At 43.0% G+C, this 21,111-nt stretch overlaps 1 protein-coding gene across 9 annotated transcripts in view; it reads right to left on the bottom strand.

Moving 5' to 3' along the window:
• The window catches only part of PKNOX2 (PBX/knotted 1 homeobox 2), a 467,254-nt gene that overhangs the window by 186,317 nt on the left and 259,826 nt on the right, over window positions 1–21,111 (bottom strand). For 8 of the 9 annotated variants that reach the window (XM_061592847.1, XM_061592840.1, XM_061592843.1 and 5 more), the window contains one exon: window positions 3,183–3,285. The gene's annotated coding sequence lies outside the window, so the exon portion shown is untranslated. Of the gene's footprint in view, window positions 1–3,182; window positions 3,286–3,939; window positions 3,988–21,111 lie in introns of those variants that run through there. The other variant, XM_061592849.1, reaches the window with a different exon arrangement.

The raw sequence follows: 21,111 nt of genomic DNA on the forward strand, positions 1-21,111 counted from the left end.
TGCTGAGAGTTATTAGGAGACCCCTATTCCCCTCACTGAGCTACAGTTCCCAGAGTCCCCTGGGAAGAGGAATTGATTAAACCACTCTGGGAACTGTCACTATGTGAGGGGAATTGGAGTCTTCCAAGAACTCTCAGCATCCTTAACAAACTACAGTTTCCATGATTCTCTGAGGGAAGCTATGACTATTTAAAGTGGCATGATGCTCCTTTAAATGCAGAGTGCACATGAGGCAACAGGATAGTGGCTTTGCTCTTCTTAGCATCCGAGTCCTCCATGTCATCTCAACCTTAAAATGCATCCTTCCCCACCCCAATCCCTCTGCCATCCATCTTCCAATCTTGTAACAGTTTGATTCTTGCCGAAGCAGCATCAGAGGTCTGTGTGCCCTGCACCCATCTTAACCTCTGGTTTGTACCTAGCCTGGTCCTCACGTCACCACAGAGCAGGATAGATGGTAACCGTCTGGAAATCACATATGGGCTGCACTAGGTTCTATGATTAAACAAATGTAAGAAAATAAAATATTTTCTCTGGTCCTTAACAGCACACTAGAGAAAATGAAAAAAGTAGTGGTCCAAAAGACACTTTTGAAAATCAGTAGTCATCTCGCTAGAAAGGAGAACAAAGTGAACCTGCGATTTCCCCAGCACTTGTAAAAATCTAAATACAGCTAGAAAAGAAAAGCTATTTATGAGGTGCAAAAAGGTTCTGTAGATTCTGACAAAATTGCACAGATCCCCAAACTTCCTCATAACTTACAAAGTTCTAACTCAGATTCCAGATCTGAAGGAAACATCTGATGTTTCATGAACAGATGAGTTCATGGTCTTTGTTAAAAAAAACTTAATTTTTTGTCCACATCACCATAAAAAAAGGAAACTGCAGGCACCCCTCTTCACAGCTACACAAACAGCCTTACCAAATGTACAGAGGAATTAGCAGTGATATCACCCAACTCTCTTGCTAGTTTGCAGCTCGCACTAAGAAAAATGTTGCTAAAAAATTGCACTTTTTAAAAAAAAGGGTACCTAATTGGAATGTATCCCCATAAGCAGAAATCCATGTAACAGTCTACATACCAAGACAATGTAAGGTAAAGAGGGAATAACTGAAATTCTGCATCGTTCCTTGGGTCAGACTCCTATGGATCCAGTACACAGAGTTTCCCAAATGGACACCCATCAGTCAGATAGTGATTCTTATCCAAGTTACAGTGACATAAGTTGGAATGCCACGTGGAAATTGGAATGAAGGAGATAGTTGTCAGATCTCCCTAGATTCTCATCTTACTCTTGGTGGGTCACTACTGTATTGTCAAGGGCAATTTTGAGTCTGATGATCAACAACCAGCTTTTCATGGGCTTGTAGGTGATATTCAAATCATAAGCTTAAACATTTAATACATTTGATCCTGCTTTTCTGCCAAGGAGCTCCGGCCAATGTACATCAGGGATAGCCAGCATGGTACTCTCCAGATGTTGTTGGACTTTTGTCAGTCTTTGCTGTCATCAGCCCCTCTGCTATTGTAAATTGCCCCAGAAGAACTCTATGTAAGGGTTGTATACATGCTCAGAGAATGATATCACATCATTTCAGACTGATTGTACAAAGCTACTGTCTAAACCAGCGTTTCCCAACTAGCGGGCCACCAGATGTTGTTGGACCACAATTCCCATCGTTCCTGACCATTGGCAATGCTGGCTGAGGCTGATGGGAGTTGTGGTCCAACAACATCTGGTGGCCCACTAGTTGGGAAATGCTGGTCTAAACAAAAAGAAAGCAAGTCCCCCAAAAACAAGAGAGGTCATGATGAACAAATTGGGATGTGAACTTCCAAATAATGCAAACTAAATTAACACAGGACTGGTATTATGACAGTATTTAATGTAACCAATATGAACAATTACAAACAGGCAAAATACAAAATCACTTGCCTCAATGAAATGAAACAAAACATAACCTACTGTACTTTCACTGATTTTATGCCAGTGACTGGTATTTGTGGTTAAATAAAAAGCTTTGCTAAACAACAAACAAAATGGTGAACAAAACCAGAGGTAATAAATCAATGTGTTCCTTGTTCACAGGATTAGAATCCAGGTGGGCTGAATGCATGGAGTGGGATGGGGATTATGTCAGGTATTTTGGCTCCTGACTTCTGGAATCCATGAACGCATGCAAGCTGGTAACTGGAAAAGCAGATGTCATTCTAATTTCAAATTTAGCTTGCATAGATTTGGACAGTGTGCAAAGGGGTAGATGAAGACTTGGAAGAGGATGCAAGGTCTCTCTCTCTCTCTCTCTCTCTCTGTGTGTGTGTGTGTGCGCGCGTGCGTGCGCGCATGTGTGTGTGTGAAGTCAGGAGGTTTGTTGGCAAACAAGATGAAAGAAAGGATGAAACAACTGTGGTCTTCAAAGCAAGGAACTAGACAGAAAGATGGGTGGACAAAATAGAGAGCTGAAATGCTGAAAAAGACAGGGAGAAGGCAGCCTAGAGCTGCCTTCTCCAACCTGATGCCCTCTGGATCTTTTGGACTATGACTCCCATCAGCGCTGATAGGTATTGTAGTCCAAACATCTGGAGAGCACCAGGTTGGGAAAGGTTGGTCTAGAGACAGGAGAGGGAGTGGGGATGGAAATCATGTGTGTTCTGTGAAGCGGTCTTTAAGGGGGAATGCTTTTGTATTTTTCTTAAAGTATCATGCTTTTTAAAAACTAATCAGTTAAATTGTTAAAAGCCACAGGAAGAGATTTCTTCCTGGAGCCATAATACCCTTAAAGTATCTTCAAATTACTTCTTTCAGTAGAGGAGACTGATTTACATTTGAGTGTTTTCCACCCTAACAGATCTCTTTTATTTTGTTTTTCTTATTGGTTTCTTATGTGGGAACTCCACCCCGCACAAAATCCAGTCTGTGTGTGAGTGTGTAGGGGATGGGACATACAGGAGCTAATTCATATTGCTGCATTCACACATTCAGGTGTTTGGGGTGGGTAGATTATTTTATTGCAGGGCCCCATTAAAAATATCTTCGAAATGGCATTCTTTAAAATGTCAATATGTTTGTTCCCCGTCAATTCCATATATAAAGCAGCTATTTGTTGGTTGGATGGACTTATGGAAATCAATCTGCTCCACTGTTTTGTATGTGAGAAAATGACGGAAATGCAGTGCTTACTATGGAGTGTGCTCCGGGAGCCGCTTGTCCTTTGAAACTCTCCCCTCTGCCCTTTCTCTGCCAGGAACACAAAAGCTGCTTCTTCCAGCCAGAGCAGAGGCACCTGAGAGGAGACAGATAAAACCATCAGTTGCAGAGAAGGGGATGCTTCCTCGGCAGCAGAAATCCTTTCTGAAAACAACCACCTGTGATAAGCAACAGAAGCCAAACTTAGCTGACTAATTTCCATGCAGATCTTCAGAAAAGACACGGGGTTCTTCCTGTCCTAACACCAGATATATATAAAAAGATGATTTATCTATTTTTTCCTCCTGAGATTGAAACAAAAGCAACAATGACCTAGCCCAACAGGTCCAGGGTATAAAACAGCCTTGCAAAAACACTATATGCACCAGCCGTCCCTGTTTACCGGGGAGGACAGACCCTATTTTGCCTGTCCCTTAAAAAATCATTGTCCCCCCCCCCCGTTTGTGAATACATTATTAAAATTTGGATAGTGTGTGGAGCTGATAGAGGTGTCATTCCGCAGTATTCCACATTGCACTATACTGAACGTATCTTAAGGGTACAGTTTCATCTCAGAAACTTGCCTGGTGTGGTTTAGATAGGGTGGCCAATTATGCACAGCCAAAAAAGAGGAAAAATGCATCATGGGAAAAGAGGATAAAGATACGCATACAATTTGTATATGCAAATGTATATGTATAGATGCATATTCAGAAACAATGGCTATATTTGAAATAGAAATACATCTCACCATAGTGACATGGGGGAAGACTGTGGCCAGGGAACCTCAATGCCTGCTCAGTCTGCTGTCCAGATGGGTAGCTGTTGGTGGGCAAATTCAAGGTCCCTCTTGCTCTCCCTTCTTTGGGTTCTTTATATTTAAACCGGAACTGGACCAGGCAGCCCTTCAAACAGAGGACTGTTTCAGAAAGAGGATTGTCCTCTAACATCTAGCTCGGGAAGGGGAAAATCTGGCTCTACCCATTGGCTTGGTAATTAGTCAGAAAATGGAAATGGACTGACTTCAAGTCGATCCCGACTTATGGCGACCCTATGGACAGGGTTTTCATGGTAAGCGGTATTCAGAGGTGGTTTACCATTGCCTTCCTCTGAGGCTGAGAGGCAGTGACTGGCCCAAGGTCACCCAGTGAGCTTCATGGCTGTGTGGGGATTCGAACCCTGGTCTCCCAGGTTGTAGTCCAGCACCTTAACCACTACACCACACTGGCTCTCAATTAGTCAGAGATGATGGGAATTATCGTCCACCACAGTGGAAGGGTCATAGGTTCTCCATTCCTGGTCTACAATGATTGTCAGTGGCTCTCCAGGGTTTCCGAAAGGGGACTTTCCCAGCCCTAACTGGAGATGCCAGGGACTGAACCAAGGACTTTCTGTATGTAAAGCATATGTTCTACAGCCCTTCCGTGGATGTTTGTATAGCCATTCATAAATCCCTGAAACTTTTATTGTCATTTTGGTCCCAGGCTATGGTCTGAAAGCACATGAGGCCAGCACCCTGCTGAAGCTAAGCAGGGTCAGGTCTGGTCGGTGCCTGGATGGGAGACTGCCTGGGAACTCTATGTAAGCCGCCTGGGGTTCCTATCATGAAAGGAAAGGCAGGGTAAAAATGTAATAAATAATAATAATAATTTCATCACCTGAAAAACCATATTATCTATAATAGTTTGCATGCAGTAGCTGACAGCAGAATTGCCTAGAGAGAATGCTCTCTCTTTGATCTTATTCATATTTCTCCATGCATTTCTTCTTTCAGTTTTGTTGAACTCCAGTGATATTTGATGGCTGTGGTCCAAAGAGCTATGGCAGCCAGGCATGGCTGGGTCTGAATATTTGCATTTGCATTTGTTTTCTTTGAACGCTTACACGCTGGCTCATTTCACTGGAATCAACGTCACTGGTTCACTCTGTTTATTACGGAGAATCCAAATTACGTTGCTGGCGCACCATGCCATACCCCTCTTGCCCTCTAGACCTTTTTAAAAGTAAGTCTGCAGTGATTTTTCTGACTTTCAATAGCCTTTCACCGGCAGACTGGCAAAGCACTACTAATGCACCCTGGCACTTGATGATGTAGATCTGCCTGTTTGCCCGGACTGCCCGGCTTTTCCTGAGATGCGGTCAGGCATTTGCCTGAACATGTGAATGCTCAAAGTGGGGATGGGAACAGGGACATGGATGCAACCCCCCCTTCTTATGCTTGTTCTCCTAGTCTCGTCAGTCCCCGACCTTCCCTGTTGCACGGGGAAGATCTGTATGGGGCTTCCACTCCCATTTGCTTGAATGCAAAGAGAATTCCTCTGCACAATCACCACATGCAGACCTGGACTGAGCAGGAGAAAAACACAGGAGGATGTTGGGGGCTGGGCTTGCATGCATGCCCCACCCCCAACCACACTTTGAGCATTTACATATTCAGGCAAACACCGGAACACGTCTCTAATTGCACTGCCAACATGACCCATGGAACCCTATAAAAAAGGATAAACTTTCACAGAATAGGTTTTCAGAAGATGGAGAGGAGAGAAGGATGCATTATATTAGGGGAAATTGCTTTGCAAAAATGTGAATATTAGGCAAATATGCAAACAAAAATAGGTATAATAGGAGAATTTCAAAGGATGGCTGAGTTTCTGTTCTCACGTTGTTTTGAAAATGGCAACTCTGATAGATTAAGCTTTACATCCCTAGTTGTAGTTCACACTAGGGTACCATGTTGGCTATCCCTGATCTACTCCTTGGTCCTGTATAAGTTTCTTAGGAGCGTTTACATCCCTTGCTCAAAAACTGCATTCCCAGTCCTTCCTCTTCAGATACACATGGATGGAAACAGCCTTTGTAGCATGAACTTTCAACTATAATGACTTAAAAAAAATATACCAGACCCATACAGTGTTGCAAGGGCATCCTGAAGGTACACCGCTGCAGCTATCTGCAGTTCAAGCAACTGGGGATTAATAAAACACATTCTAGTACAGGAGAGAACATCTCAGGTGACACTGCAGCCCCTGACATTCTTGAGCCTGGGGAGATAAGCAGATTTCTCTCCCCATAATTAATGCCTCACCTTGTTTTCATTTTCCCTATGACCGCCCAAAGAAAGCTCTCAGGTTGAAATATCCCAACTAATCTCATTTTCTCTGCCAATAAGCCATACCTTGAAGTGTAAGTGCAACAATTTATACGACAGGAGAAGAAGAGAGAAGGCAAAATGGAAAGGCAAGAAGGAGGAAACTATGGCCAATGTCAAGCTGCCTGAATTTACAGTGCTGCTCTGCCGGCTCCTTCTTGCCTGATGCTGCTGCAGACAAAATAGCAAGGCCATATCCTCCAGTGTTTGACAGATGGAAAGAGGATTGTGTGCTTGAACAAGAGGCTCTTCTTGTATGGTAGTAAATAACAAAAAATGAGAGAGGCACCTGAAGTAGTGGGAAACCCCTGCCCAATAATTTTTGAAATGTTTTATCTGCAAAATACACACTTATCTCTAAAAGGGAAGGCCACGGCTCCCTGGAAGAGCATGTGTTTTGCATGCAGAGGTTCAATCACAGCATCTCCAGGTAGGGTTGGGAATGTCCCCTGCCTGGAATCCTGGAGAGCTACTGCTGGTCTGTGTAGATGATGCTGCGCTAGATGGACCAATGGTAAACACAAAGGCAGCTTCCTATGTTCCTAGATCCCAGAACAGTGCAATCCTATACAGTGCAATAAGAAATGAGGGACCTTGAACTCACTTACTCCCAGGTAAGTGAGTATACAGGATTACAGCCTAAAACATTGAAATTCAAGATATATGTATATTTTTTATTGTCACAAAATTGGCCTGGTTGTGATATGATGGGAAAGAAACCATGGTTCCATGTTATGAGGGCATGCTGTGGTGAACCTCAGGCTCATGGGCCCTTCCCTCCCCCTTCATGCATACAGGGAAGAAGTTTAAAACTTCAGTTTGTGAGCTGAAACAAACTGTGGTTTCCTGTTACGTGTGAATGTGGAAATCATGGTTTGATCCTGGTTTGTTATAACTCTGTGGTTTGAACAAACCACACCTATATTTGAATGTAACAGGAAACGGTTGATTGTTCCAAACCACACATTTTAGATTTCCTATCCTTGAGTTCATCGGAAGGAAATTTATGTAAGCTCAAGACTCTCCTGGCATGTTTTCATATGATCTGTACCAGGCCTATATCTTGTTCCCAAAATATCAGCATAAAGTCAGTGTATGTCTTATGTCTCTCTAAAGGCAGTCTCTAGGGGGAGGTGTGTGTGTGTGGACAGGTGGGTTATGGAAGCCTGAAGGTAGGGATGTGCGTGTGTGTGTGTGTGTGGAGTTATCGCAAGGAGGGAACCTGTGAGAAAAGTTATAAAGAGATAGGTCTAGCAGGTGACAAATCAAATAAAATAGTTGACAAATAAAGCAACTGGATCACCATCTTCCCTGGAAAATAACCTGAGCTACATAACAATATATTTCTCTGTTAATATAGGCGCTGATCATGTCAAAAGAAAGGGCTGTCTCCCTTTAAGAATCACTGAGATTTGAGAGGGAGTCAATACACCTTCAAACCTAAGCACAGCCCTCAAGAGAAATAAGAGAATGTACAGGGAATCTTCCTGGGGACATCTTAAATACAGCCTTAAAAATGTTAGCCTAGAGTTACAACAGGGTCAGAAAATATGATGTGAACACTTTATTCGTTTTCCCCTGACCTAACAAGGTATAAAATGTATGCGAGAGACTATAGCTCAGTGGTAGAGAACACATTTTGCATGCAGCAAGGTCCTAGGTACTATGCCCAGCATCTCCAGTTAAAAAGATTGTGTGGCAAATGTGGTGGGAAAAACCTTTGCTCAAGACCCAGGAGAGCTGCCGCCTGAGTAGACAACACTGGGCCAGGTGCATTGAGAGGTGTCAGCTGGTATAGGCAGCTTCCTATGTTCCTAAATATTGCAGCAACAATTCTCTCTTTCTGTCCTTGCTCACATTCCTCTTCCCCCCTCTCCTCTTTTAGTGTTTTTAGACTTTAAAGAAAAAAAAATTATAAATGCACAACCCTTCTCCCCTACACACAGACACACACCATTCTCCTAGCTGTGAGCAAGCCAGGCAGGACAAAAAAGAATTGCAGAGAGCATAATAGTTTACTTGGGATGTTCACTAAAATTACGGAAAGACTCTCAGATAAACAAAAAAAAAATCTAGAGGCTTAACCTGATTTCTGCCTACCTTTAACTGATTAGTGATCATTGTTTTTTCTTAACCAAAGGATCCATTTCCCAGTTGTCTGCAGTAGTGGATTTAGCAACCATTAGGAGACGCTTGCAGCTACTAAATTGTCTACCCACCCACGCATAACTCCCCCCCCATCTCAAGCCATCTCCCTTCTCTCCACCAAACTCAGTTTCCCTGGTTCTATCTAGGGATGGGCAAATCTGTTAGTTTTGGTTTCTCTCAGTTTCTCATTTTTCCAGTCTCAAATTCAGCACTCTGCATTTCCACATCAGTCTGCAATTTTACTCTTCAGCAGCATTTTAGTGCAAATTTCTGCAAAATTACATATTTATGTATGCAGTTTTGCCCAATGTATTTGCAATTTTTCCTTAATAGACGGCATTTTTGTATGTTATTTTCCCTGATATGTGAATTCTTACGCACAGTTCACTCTAGTACATGCATTTTCGTATACATTACTTGGCTGGGGAATGGCACTGCAACATTCAGAGAAGTGCGAATTTTGAAGGATAGCTGCATTTCAGCTAGTGTATTGTTTCAGAAAGTGCAAATTAGGAAGGCTCATAACAATGTTGCATCCATATTGGAGGGGATAGTAAAACATGGTAACCTGGACAGATTTAGCCCACAGGTGACTGTGGGATGGATCGTTGGAGTAAGTGGGAGTTGAATCCCTGTTTCTTTTTGCTAGTTCCTAAAGAGCTATCTGTCTCTCAAAAAAAGATCATATAGGAGACACTCCAGCTCCCAAATTTAATTCAGTGTGATTAACCTGCTCTCCCTACAGCCAACTGGCCTGCAGGCTACAGAATGGTCAATGGTGCAGATATCAAGCTTGCGTCTCCCCAGATGCCTAATTAAGAGACAGGGCTGGCTGTACTGGAACACCATGGGAGGTAAGTGAGTCTGCAAACTGGGGGTGGAGGGAGAGGCTGAATCCACTAATAAATTAGTTTTAGCTCAAACTCTATCAAACTGCCTCGGTTTGCATATTGCTCCCTCGTGAGAGACACACATGCAACACTGCACATGTACTGTGAAGGCGCCTCATTCCTAAGAAAAGTCAGATAGTAAGTCACAAGGAATAAAACACAAGGAATTGTAACTTGTGTGAACAGAGCGTGGCAAAATCGTGTTTGTCTTTGATACGGTGACATCACACGAGGAAGATCTGAACAAATAAAAAGACCACACAAGGTGATCAGGAGGTGCTGAGGCTGGGAGCAGGAGCCTTCGTCACACTAGGCAGCTGCACAACGTGTCAAGCTATCAGAGCTGCATCTTAGCGCAGGGGTGGGAAGCCACATGTTTGGAGGCCACATGCTGCCCTCTATCAGGCCTGTGGGGATCTTTCCAGACTGCTCCTCTTCCTCCTCACTGGCCCTGCTTCATACCATTCCTGACTGTTATTGCCTGGCTGGAATGTGTCTTTCAACGGTGATCATTCCTCCTGGATGGAAGGATGGAGAGGGTGTGTGTAAAACAAGCCTACTGTGCAATGTACAATTTGCAGTTGTTGCTCTGCCCACTTTTGCATCTGATCCCACCCACCACTATGTGGCTGACCCAGAATGCCACTTTGCACATTTTTCTCCACCATTTCCCCCTGCCATTCCCAACCCAGGGTGTTGTGGAGGATGCAGAATGGTGGCTAGGCTGTCAGCAAAGTTGTTGCTGCGTCTGCACTTGTAGCAGCAGTAAGCAAAACAAACAAACAAAAAAGAAAGTTGCACTACTGTCACAGCTGATAGCGAGCCCCGCTCTTGAAAAACTGCTGGAGAATTTCTCCTCCCCCTGGAGAAATTCAGTGAAATGGTCCCTGCAACTTTTTTGCCCACAAATACGGTGGGAAGTTTCAAGAGGCTCTGTTCTTCTCCTCCTTCTTTGAGTTTAATTTCATTGGAATGTCACAGGAGAGGCCCCATTACCACCACCTACTGGCTACAGCATTATTGGTTGCCAAGAGGTCTTCTGTATCTTTAAAAGTTGTGCAGGGGAAGGGAGAATTCCACCTTGGTGGTTTTTCCCATTACAGTGTTGCAAGAACACCTGCACTTGGCTGACTTTCTCTTCTCCTAAAGATACAGAATCAGTCTCAGGCCCTGAGCCTGGTAACCCTAACCTGGAAGCCTCAGTGGTCTTCCTTCATTGAAATCAATGGATGTTAAAGCAGGCTGGGCCCCTTTCACTGAAATTCCTCTTCTCACCAAAGGCAGAGTTAGCCACCCACATGGAGCTGTAGTTCTCTTTAAGACTCAGTCTGGGATTGCCTGCTGCTGAAGGAACCTTTGAGCTCTTACAAGTCCTTAGCCTGAGTGTCACATAGAGCTCTCCAGGATGTTATTTGAATCCTGAACTCTTCCTTTGCTGGATTTCACATTATTTTGTCTTGCCTCACTCTGCTGGACCCAGAATATTTGCCTTGAACCCCTTGCTTGCTGTGCTGGAACTCCTAGGCCGTTGCTTTGAACAGAAACATAAAACTTCTTGCTCGGGGTAGGAATTTGCCTGAGCAACAAGGACTTCCTAGTTCTGTTACATAGGAACACGGGAAGCTGCCTTGTACTGAGTCAGACCATTGATCCATCTAGCTCAATTCTGTCTGCCTTAACTGGCAGTGGCTCTCCAGGGTTTCAGGCAAGAGTCTTTCCCAGCCCTACGTGGAAATAATAATGCTGGGGAAAACAGAAGGGAGTAGAAAAAGGGGAAGGCCAAACAAGAGATGGGTTGACTCCATAAAGGAAGCCACAGACCTGAACTTACAAGATCTGAACAGGGTGGTTCATGACAGATGCTCTTGGAGGTCACTGATTCATAGGGTTGCCATAAGTCGTAATCGACTTGAAGGCACATAACAACAAAACATGAAAATACTGAGGATTGAACCTGGGACCTTCTGCATTCAAAGCAGCTACTATACCACTGAGCTACATCCCTTCCCGTCCTGTGCATTCCTTGATTATGATTCTGGCTTTCTTCCTTGGTTCTGATGCCCTGGCTCATCTCTGGTAGCTGCCTCATGTTCAGCCCAGACACTAGATTACTACAGCTAAGGGTTGAGTTCCACCTGACCTTTGTCCTCACTGTGCTCTTGTTAACTGCAGTCTCATCTTCATTAAAAAAAAAAGAGAGCCATTCTGACTGTACATTTTACAGTGTACAGCTGCAGGAGGTCCCTGAAGGCAGCACGCTCATCCAGTGTGCATTTAAATGTGGTGGCTGTTTGAAGGGTTATTGTCTTTTCTAGTGAATCATGTCTTCTCATTATGTGTCCAAAATATGCATATTACAATGGCTACAACAGGCAAAAAAAACACCATTAAGAGGTTCATCAAGACCATCAGCAATTTTCAAGTGGCCAGTGGGGGGGGGGAGTTTGGCCTAGTGTACAAACTTAAGAGTCATTTCCGTTGCTCTAACCATCTTTGCCTCTGGCCATACCCACCACTGGCATGCAGACTCCAGAAGGTTGTCCATGGGGGAATCTAACGCTCACCTGAAAAGAGGTTCCCCACCTCTGTGCTGATCCCAACGTGTTGTAATAATAGAAAAAGCAGTCTGGTCAGCTCTCATCGTATTTTTTTTTTTAATTAACCTGGCTTCAGCTCAGTTGGTGGAGCAGACGCTTTTCACGTAAACTGTCCCAGATTCAAACCAGGTAATGGGAAGGCCATCCTGGACAGCTACTGCCAGTGAAAGTAGGCAATACTGGGCTAGATGGAACAAAAAGGTCAGGCTTTATATGATGCTCCTCTTTCTTACAAATCAACCACTGCTGATGGCACAAAGAGGACCCGGACAGTCCAAAGGAAGTCTGCATCCTGCTCGCTTCTAGGAATTCTGGGAAATACAATATGTGCGCTTTAAGGCTGTTGGTGCTTGAGTGTGTGTGTTTAGGAACGTGTGGGTCACCTCTGTGCAGTATGAACGTGATTCAATGTGCATTCCTAAGAGTGTGTCTGAATGCATGGGTGTGAGTGGAGTAAGTGTAAAGATGGTATGAAACAACCATGATTAGATTTAACGTTGGTTGCTCAATGTGAAATCTGGCTCACTGCACTGGGCCAATAAATAATAGAAAGTCACCGTGCCCTGTAGAAGCTGGCCCCATACTGTTTGGCCTCGGGCAAAAGAAAGGAAATTCAGCACCCACAAGGTCTAGAACAGTGGGATTAATAACACATCAATTTTAATGCGGATTTCCCCCCCTGCTTCATAAACAGCAAAGTGAATGTTTGAGCATCTCAGCAGGGGGTTAATGAGGACTCTGATTAGTTATTCAGATTTTCTTACACTGCCTCAATCCATCCTCCTAGAGGGGGAGGAAAGGAGGATGTGAAAAGAAGCTCTTCAAAAAATAATACAGCAAATACATTTCCTCCCACCCTCACTACTTTTGCTTATTTTGTTCCAAGCCAGCTCCAGTTATAGTAGTAAAACAATACCTTACAGATCCAATATTATGTTTCACACTGTGGTTTAAACTTTTCAGAGAGCATGTAGAAGGTCCCCAAGTATATTGCTCCTACCTGGCTTTTTTGCCCCCCCCTCCAATAAGATCTGGCAATTAAAAACATAATGAAACATGTGGATTAAGTTCACGGTAGCAGGCCTTCTGCATAAAACCTCCGCATCTCCTCAGCTTCCTTATTGGAAAATTAACCCTCCAACAGCCCTTTGACAAAGACATATGTCTGTGGTATCAAAAGAAACCAGCCTCCTCAATTAGAATTTTTGTAAGACAGTACATTGTAGGAAGATCTGCAGATGAAAGGCATTGGGTGTGTGGATGTGTGTGGATGTAGGGATCTCAATGCAGCACTGGGTACATTTCAAAGAAGAGAGAGAAATAATACTGGAATTATGGGATATAGGAGGGAAAACAGGCTTTTACAGAAAGATCATGTTCTTTTTCACCAGGAGTTTCTTTCCTGGCTCTCTGTGAATTACTGTCTCCCTTCCTCTGTTTCTATTCTTTTCTTTTTGCTGCATCTCAGTTAGTGATGGGTGAATCTGTCAATTTCAGTTTATCTTGGTTTGTCATTTTTCCATTCTTAAGCTCAGTTCTCAACATTTCCACATCAGTTTGTGATTTTTTTTAAAAAAAAGTCCTCATGAAAGATCATCAGCATTTGGATTCCTCCAAATGTACACATTTGTATGCAATTTTGCCTAATTTACACTTTTCCACAAAACTCTCTCCTAACATAAAGCATTTTTTGTACACTCTTTTCACTAATATGTGTGATGTTACGCATACTTTACCCCATTATATGCATTTTTGTACACTTTACTTACCTGGAGAACTGTGTTGCACAATTCAGAGAATTTTGAAGGATGGTTGTGTTTTAGTTCCCGTATTGTCTTCTCCAGCGTGAATTAGGCAGGTTTATCTTTAAATCTGAACTGAATCGAATTTGTCCCCCATCTCTACTTTCCGTATGTGCTCAACAACCTACAAAGGAAGCCGCCTTATATCAGGTCACACTATTTGTAAATATAAGTAAATGAAAGCTTCCCAATGCTCAGGGGTGGGGGTGAAATCCTACCTGAGCCAACTGAAGAAGAATCACAAGCAAAAGAAAAATGATTCTGCCAGCAAAGCTCACTAATGTCCTAGATCTGCGGGCAGAAATATTAAACAGAGATGGAGATGCAGAATTTACTTATATTTACAAATAGTCTGACCTGATATAAGGCAGCTTCCTTGGTAGGCTGTTGAGCACATATTGAAAATAGGGATGGGTGAGAACCGTGTTGTTCTCTGTATAGCAGGTGTGGGGAACCTTTGGCCCTCCAGATGTTGCTGAATGACAACTTCCGTTATCCCTGGCTGTTGACCATGCTGGCTGGGGCAATGGGAGTTTTAGTTTAACAACATCCAAAGGTTCTCTATCCTGGATCTATTGGACACTTTTAACCAGCTGCAGCTCGACAGGATCTTAGGCAGAGGAGTGTCTTTTTCATCACCCGTTCCCAAATCCTTTTAACTGGAGGTACTGGGGACTGAACTTGGAACATTTTGCATGCAAAGCATGTGCCCTGCCACTGAGCTATCTTTCCTTTACACATCTTGTTGTCATAGAAAAAAAGATGGTGTGGATAGGCCACAGCTGTAACCAGGTGTTCCTGCTATGTGTGGCCTAGCCCTTGTTCCTTTCCTCAGCCATGTCATGAGTATAAAACCCACAGTACGGTGGTAGGTAGGGAAAGGGTTAAAAAAATTAATTTCAAAAACAAACAAGGAAGGTCTGTGATAAAAAGCACACAATTCCACTTTTTATTTTCACAGTTGGTTTACTTGTTTTCAGTTTCACATAGAGATGCTTTTCTCCCTCTCTCGGAGATGCTAGAGAACTTGAGCCCCCCCTGTATGCTTGAATTCCCAGGCCTTGGCTTGGGACAGAAGCAGGAAGTGACATAAAACGCTCATGCAATGAAACTGATTAGCAGTACATTCAGGACAGGCAGAAGAAAGTACATCTTCATACAGTGTGTATGGTACTTGCTGCCGCAAGATAGGCTAATGGCTTTACAATTTTTATTGTGACCCATTGCTGGAGATGGCTGGCGTGGTTTTGGCTGCTTCCCTCTGTGCTTTTTTGCTGCTTCTGTTACTTGGACTACTCCCAGTCAGTTCAAGTGGAACAAGAAGGAACAGGTGGATTCCACTATTTTTTTTAAAAAAAACCATCTCAGGGAATGAAGGCACATGAGGCCACCACTTTGCTGAAGCTAAACAAGTCGAGGTCTGATCAATGCCTAGATGGAAGAGCTCCTGGGAACCACATGTATACCACCTTGGGTTCCATGAAAGAAGAGAAGCAGGATATGAATGAAAGAAATTAAATAAATACACGGTAGAGAAGGAATGGTGCCATTGATTGTTGCACTTGAACTACAAGTAAGGTGGCCACTTACTCATTGCCAAAGTAAGAGTTAATGGGTACAGAGTTAGCATGTACATATGCTAAATTTATACAGATAGGTGCCAATTTAGTAAGCATGACTATAATTTAAACAGAAATACAATACATCACACAATAATGGGGAAGACAGTGAACAGATGACATGTGTCCCTGCTCAGTCTGCTATCCATGAGCAAAATCTTGATGGGCAAGTTCAAAGTTCCTTATTTCCCATCTTAAGGTTCTTTATCTTTAAACCAGACTTGAACGAGGCAGCCCTTCAGATAGAAGACTGCTCTCTGATAGTCCTCTAAATGGAGAACTGTCCTCTTCAAAGTTAGTCCCACAGCTACCATAACTACAAAATTTCCAGATTACTGTTCATGCATTTTGTTTTAGTTCATCAAAAATCCACAGAGCTCAGAAGTTCAGATGCTTGATATGCTGCAAGCATATTTTGTTAGTGAACAGGATATGAGGTCAATAAGCACTACTGTCTGTAGAGGATTGAGGCAGCGGGTGCAAAGGGAGAAGGGTCTAGACACTGTAGGCTTGGCTGCTGTCAATGCTATTAAGACTGAGCAGACAGGGCTGGTTTTGTGATATGCTGACAAACTAAGAGCTTCGTTTTATGACCTGAATTTGATTGTTGCCAGGAGGAGTGTTTGTTCCTGTCTGTGACCCAGCAAGAAGCTACACTTTGAAATGAACTAGAGAGACAGAAAAAGAAGCTGACACTCAAGTTTAGGAAAGCAAAAATAAAGCAGGAAATTAGCAGCCGGTACCTAAGACATTCTAGCTTCTTTCTTGGAGCAGATTTCTTGAGATAATAGGGTTCCAAACCAAACGTTCCTTCCCCTCCCCTTACAAATAACTGCTCTGAGTTTTTGCCAGTCAGCACAGCTCATCCTGTAGCATGTAGCCATGTCAAAGATACGGTGACTTACTTTACCAAGGACAGTCCTCTATTGGAGGAATCCTAGCTGTCTAGTGCAAGTCTAGTTTAAAGATAAAGAATCAGAAGAAGGAAGAGGAAAGACCATTATGTTGTCCAACACGTGGACAGTTGTTGTTGTTGTTATGTGCCTTCAAGTCGATTATGACTTATGGCGACCCTATGAATCAATGACCTCCAAGAGCATCTGTCATGAACCACCCTGCTCAGATCTTGTAAGTTCAGGTTTGTGGCTTCCTTTATGGAATCAATCCATCTCTTGTTTGGCCTTCCCCTTTTTCTACTCCCTGCTGTTTTTCCCAGCATTATTGTCTTTTCTAGTGAATCATGTCTTCTCATGATGTGTCCAAAGTATGATAATCTCAGTTTCATCAGTCTACGTGGACAGTAGACTGAGTATAAAGCCCACAGATCCTCTGGTCACACTCCTCCTCATGTGGTGAGATGCTAGGGATGGGATCCATTGGGCAGTGCCACTTCAAATGCATTCCGCCAACCCAAAAGGTGGTAGCAATTCAAGTTGTTCTTTGTCTGCTATCTATTGCTTTTCCAGTCCAATTTTTTTCTCCCAAAAATATTAATATTAATCTTGATATTTTGAAAGGAAATATAAATATTTTGAAAGGAAATATTAATAAAGGAAAAGAAATATTGATATTTTGAAAGGAAAGTGGCTTCGCCTCCTACTTCTCTGTGACTCAGGCTGGTTAGTTTTCATGTTAGCAAGGAAAGACTGGCTGTTTGCCTTTTGGAAAGGAAAAGAGGAAAGTAGTTTTCAGTGCCCTCCCATCCCCCACTATCCTGTCTGCCCATTGGTCCATTCGTCCTCCCACCGCTCACCCACCCTTCTTCTCCCTCCCCTTCCTCTATTGCTGGCCCTGGCTGGCTGGCATGCTGCCAACCACTTGCCCCTCCCTGCCAAATGCAACTCTCTCTCTCTCTTTCTCACTCACACATACAAACACACAGCGTGCACCGGGATGGAGGGAATTAGCAAGCAAAGACAGGGTGATCATTTTCAAACACATTCCCCCCTTCTTCTTCTAGTCAATTTCAATTAGCAAGCAAAGCAGACCTATTGGTTTAACTTATATTCAATGCGGTAAAAATCCGGCATCAGGAAAAGTAGCAGAAGTTCGCAGGTTTCAGGATCAGTCCACAAAGATAGCCGTCCTGCAAATTATCAGCAAGTCCGATGCCAATTCCAGTTTCATTAAAATTGTCACCCACTCCTAGAAGATGTATTGTATTTCTATTGAAAGTATAGTAATTCATTTCTAAATTTGAAACTATATATGTAAACTAGCATATGCACATTTTATGTAAATCTGTGTCCTCTGTTTTGGTGATGCATAAATGGCCATTCTAGGAAGGAAAGCCTAACTAACTCGCACTTGATCTCAGGCCCACAAATACTTGGTCACTGATACTACATTTACATAGAGTCTATTTTTGCTTTGTTGTCAAGTACATAAGAGTTCTGTTCAGGGCTCCCATTCACACATTGTATCTAGTTCTCCCATCAATGACATTTGGAAGACTGCCAACCTCCCTAGGGCTGTCTGTTCTTTTGTTTAGAGCAAGGGCCATAGCTCAGTGGCAGAGCATTTGCTTTGCATGCAGAAAGTCCCATATTCAAACCCTTCATCTTCAGGCAGGGCTGAAACCCTGGAGAGCCACTGCCAATCAGTGTAGCCAATACTGAGCTAGATGTATCAATGGTCTAACTTGATGTAAGTCAGTTTCCTATTTTGTACGGACACCCTCCTTCTGACCCAGATGTGTTCCATGCAAAGTAAATACACTCTAAATGGACAGCACACTCGTAACAATTGGCTCCACACCAAATATCTCCACTGCCTTCCCCAACTCTTCCAGTCTTGGGAATTCCCCATGCAGTTGAACATGGTAGTTTTGATACATTACGTTTCTCCAAATCCCCTTCATCTTGACTAATGTGAACATTTAGGGCATTTTTAGATTGGCACTTTTAGATTAGGCAATGCTTTACTGGTGATTCAAGCACTGGTTTCTCACAATTTGCACATTCACATCTCTGTACAAATTGCTGCCATACGGTCTATTGTGATTGATGTGGTAGTGATGACATTAGTAGATGGACTGATAGTTTCTCCAAACCAGGGGGGGAGACCTGTGGTCCTCCAGAAGTTCTTGGACTACAACTCCCATCATCCCTGACTACTGGCCATGCTGGCTGGGCTGCTGGGAATTGAAGTCCAACAGCTCCTGGAAGACCACAGGTTCCCTGTCCACACTCTAATCCCTCACAAGGGTGTCTCTTCATGGAAGTAATTTATGCTGCACTACAATAGCAGTTTGGAGGAACATCTGGAAATTTCTATATGCATATATTCACCATTTCAAAAAAAATAGTGGAATCCACCTGTTCCTTCTTGTTCCACTTGAACTGACTGGGAGTAGTCCAAGTAACAGAAGCAGCAAAAACGCACAGAGGGAAGCAGCCAAAACCACGCCAGCCATCTCCAGCAATGGGTCACAATAAAAATATCTCATATTTTCATCTTTCTGCTGTTTGCTGGTTTGGCACCTTGAGGGTCTCCCCCTTTTTGGCTCAAGTAACAGAAGCAACCAGTGAGATTTTAAAAATGTATTTATTTATTTATTGTTTTTGAGTTCTGTTTAGTATATTGTTTTCTCATCTTTGTATTCTATTTGATCCCTAGTTTGCATATTGCTCTTGAGATTCTTTTATATCATATCTGATTTTATATGTTATATTGTATATTGATTTTTTCTTTTTTGGTATTGATTTGTATTTTTCTATATGGCCTTGTTATTGTTTTGTATGGTACTGAACCTTTACTTTGCACAATGTTTCAAAATTATGTGTTATTGTACTTGATTTGTTTTGTACATAGCTTTGAGACTCTTTCAAATATAACGTGAAGAAATATTCTAACTAAATAAATACATTAGAAAACATTGATCATGAACTGCCTTTTGACTTAAAACTCATGTAACACAGAAAGAAGGAAAGCATTTGCAGTGGTTATGCCTAAGACCCCATTGAAAGAAACGTCAGCTTGAAAAGGAAGCACTGAGATTCCCCCCACATTTAGGTGCCTTTTACGATGATGGTTGCTATTAGTTGTCATGTTATTTTATGTATTGTTGTTGTTCTTTTAATTGTATATGTTTGGTGTGCCACCCGTAATATGTTATTAACTTATTATTATTATTATTATTATTATTATTATTGAAATTAATAATAATTTCACAGATGAAAGAGCTTGTAAGCATTGCCCCTATTCTAACACTCAAGATCACTGCTCAAGCTCTGTTCTGCCAGCTTTCCCACCACTGATGACTCCATTCTATCTCTTTGGATGGTTTATTCACTTATCTCAGTAATAGCTTGTCCTGCACTTATTTAAAAGCCAAGAGGATGTTGGGGTTTTGTTTGTTTGTGTAAATATATGGTAGAAAGAAAGAAGCTCTGTGCAGGTGCTAGTTCTCTGCATGGAAGGTTAACTAATGCATGGAAGTAGGACTTCGCCTCCTGGGCCCACTCCTCTTGATGTCATATGGCCCACCATCCCTGCCCCCAATGACAGTATGTGCACTCAGCTCTACCTCTCTGACCTCTGTGCATTCGACAAAGGTCTGATGGGAGAACCATTACTCCTTCATGTGGCTGGGAGCCCTTTGTAGTTGGGTTCTCCTGATTGCCAAGAGGAGCCTTCATAAGTACAGCTGGCTTCCCCTTCAGACCTTTGCCAATCATGTGGACATCAGAGGGGCAGAGGCAGCCAAGGTAGTTTGTGTGTGAGGGCAAGGCAGCGGGTGTGAGGAGGGATTGAAGACAGGGGCAATAGCTGTCCCAAAACAAGTTATCAAGAGTTCAAAGCGCACTGCACAGTATGAAATGGCAGAGTGTGCATTGCACAGTATCTCAGTAGCCATGCACATGCATTCACGTGCCTGTGTACTAGTAATGCATTCCTCCCCCCTTACAAATGTATCTTCTAGAGAACATGGTGACCACTGACAGAGCAACAACTCTAGCAACTAACACTTATTTAACAAGGCATCACCAAAAGACAAAAACAGGGGCAAAATTGCGACACTGATTTACCAGTTGCAGGACTGGAAAATAGTGACCACCTGTGGTACACAGAGACCAGTTGGAGCCTATGAGCATTATGGACATTCTCTTCACCTCTTTCTTCCCAGCCCTTTTGCACTGCCATGTGAATTTTACAGCCAAGGAACTTTCTCAAGCTTTCCCCTTCAATGTAATGGGGAAGTCATTTATTCCTCCATAACATTTGCTTGAAGGAACGTTAGAGCTGAATTATAGCTAGGACCATTATCTCACAATAACTGCCTGGGAAATGTTAATGCCTGGATCATGCAGAATGCCATATTACAGTTTTTATGGTGGACATAACATTTTTATGAACTTTTTTGTGGGCAACACCACCATTTACTGTCAAGAGCATCAACCATGGGTTCATTAGCTTGAGCATAAACTTCTCGAGAGCCTTGGGGGCACTTTGCTGGAGACATCCCAAAAGCATGGGGGAGGGGATCTTCCCATGCTTTGTTCTGTGAGTGTGGTAAATATACATGTCATGCCCGGTGGCGCTTTTTGCAAGTGCCAAAGCATATGGCTCACCAGGCCAGTTCACAGGAGGGTAGGAAATTGCCTTACACTGAGCCAGACCACTGGGCTGTTGAGCTCAGTATTGGGTACATCGATTGGCAGTGGCTCTCCAGGGTTTCAGGCAGGGTTCTCTCCCAGCCCTTCCTGGAGGTGTTGAG

Source organism: Rhineura floridana, chromosome 12 (genome assembly GCF_030035675.1).
Source record: "Rhineura floridana isolate rRhiFlo1 chromosome 12, rRhiFlo1.hap2, whole genome shotgun sequence".
Lineage (NCBI taxonomy): Eukaryota > Metazoa > Chordata > Lepidosauria > Squamata > Rhineuridae > Rhineura > Rhineura floridana.